Genomic DNA, 1799 nt, shown 5'->3' with positions numbered 1-1799 from the left:
AGAGGAAAAAATTACAGTTACATAAATACCCCAGAAAGCGATGGGGGGGAATCTCCCCGCCGGTAGCGTAGTGGTTATCGCACCAGACCGGTATTCTGGAGGTCGTGGGTTCGGATCCCACCTGGCAGGCATTTTTCTCCGCTTTCTTTCCAAATTTTTTATCTGTTTCAATGACCTACCACAACCTCCCCTTTGCTTTCCGAGGTCTTCTTGACTGCCAAACCTTATTTCTGTGTTATTTCCTACGAGCCCCTCATTTCCTATTCTGATTCTCTAAATGCATAGCGAGGGCCTCTGTTCTGGCTGTCTTGGTGCCATAGCGCGCTTAAGAGGGTTCAACGCTGGTTGACCACTCTCGACATGTCGTAGACACTCGAGTCACGGCGCGGGGATTAAAAAGGAGGTCCCCTTCACCCCGAGAAGTCAGAGTCGTGCTGGCTACCACCCCCAAGCACAGGAAAAAATTATATTGACATAAATACCCCAGAAAGCGAAGGGGGGGGGGGGCGGGCGTGAGAAATCTCCCCGCCGGTAGCGTAGTGGGTATCGCGCCAGACCAGTATTCTGGAGGTCGTGGGATCGGATCCCACCTGGCGGGCATGTTTTCTGCGCTTTCTTTCTTTCTTTCCAAATTCTTTTTCGCTTCAATGACCTGCCACAACCTCCCCGTTGCTTTCCGACGTTTTCTTGACTGCCAAACCTTATTTCGGTGCTATTTTCTACGAGCCTCTCATTTCCTATTCTGATTCGCTATATATATATATCGGTTCAGAATGGGAAATGACGGGCTCGTTGAATAGGCAGAATTAAGGAATGGCAGTCAAGAAAACCTCGGAAAGCCAAGTGGAGGATGTGGCCGGCTATAAAAACAAATAAAAATTTGGAAAGAACGAACGAAAGTGGAGAAAAAATGCCCACCGGGTGTCATCCGATCACAAGACCTCCAGAATACGCGTCTGGTGCAATGACCACTACGCTACCGGCGGGGCTATTTTCCCCTCCTCATTCTGGGGTATTTATGTTAGCGTAAGTTTGTTTCGTGCACTTCGGGATAGTAGCTAGCGCCACTCGGACCACTCGGGGTACAGGGAACCGGCAGTGTTGGTGCCATACCTGGCAGTCTTGGTGCCATCAGAAGCTTAAGAGGGTTCAACGCTGGTCGACCACTGTCTACATGTGCTAGTCACTGGAGTCACGACCCGGGGGTCAAAAAGAAGGTCTCCGTCACTTTGACTATTCCGAGTGGCGGTGGCTACCACCCCCAAGCGAAGGAAACAATAATACCTTAATATTAAACCGAATCATGTGAAACTGTCTGGTGCAAGATATCGCTGAAAAATGGTGCCTCAGGTGCCATAGGTTTTTTTTACAGACCACCTGGCTTAAGAACCAGTCAACCCCTGTTTCAGTTGAGCAACACGTTTTTGAGCTTACAAACGAGTTATGTTATTCTCGGAGGTGGTTTTAATTTGCGAGACATAGAGTGGCAGCCCACCAAGCCCGTGCTGCGCAATGCAACTCTCTGGTATTCTGCTTTTCACGAAATGAGTATTGCGTACTCGTAACTGCAATTTGTAGAACCACCCACTCGAATCAGAGCTAGCAGTGCTACCTTACTTGAATTATTCTTTTGCGACGACCATGGTCTTGTATCATCTGTATTAACAGTACCCGGTATTAGCGATTATGACGTTGTTATCGCTAATCTAGCTTGTACCACCAAGAACCATCGGCCTACAGAACCACGAAAAGTGTTCTCTTATGAAAGAGGGAAATACAGCTCGCTGTCACAAGCCATT

General features: G+C 48.4%; 1 non-coding gene across 1 annotated transcript; it reads left to right on the top strand.

Annotated features, from left to right (window-relative positions):
• Positions 1–525: 525 nt before the first annotated feature.
• On the top strand, positions 526–598 carry Trnat-agu (transfer RNA threonine (anticodon AGU)). The gene has a single exon. It is a non-coding gene; the product is annotated as a tRNA-Thr (tRNA).
• Positions 599–1799: the final 1201 nt, after the last annotated feature.

This window comes from Haemaphysalis longicornis, unplaced genomic scaffold (genome assembly GCF_048455015.1).
Source record: "Haemaphysalis longicornis isolate Haplotype H1 unplaced genomic scaffold, Haemaphysalis longicornis Haplotype H1 scaffold_3, whole genome shotgun sequence".
Lineage (NCBI taxonomy): Eukaryota > Metazoa > Arthropoda > Arachnida > Ixodida > Ixodidae > Haemaphysalis > Haemaphysalis longicornis.
This window is presented reverse-complemented; position numbering and strand designations above follow the sequence as displayed.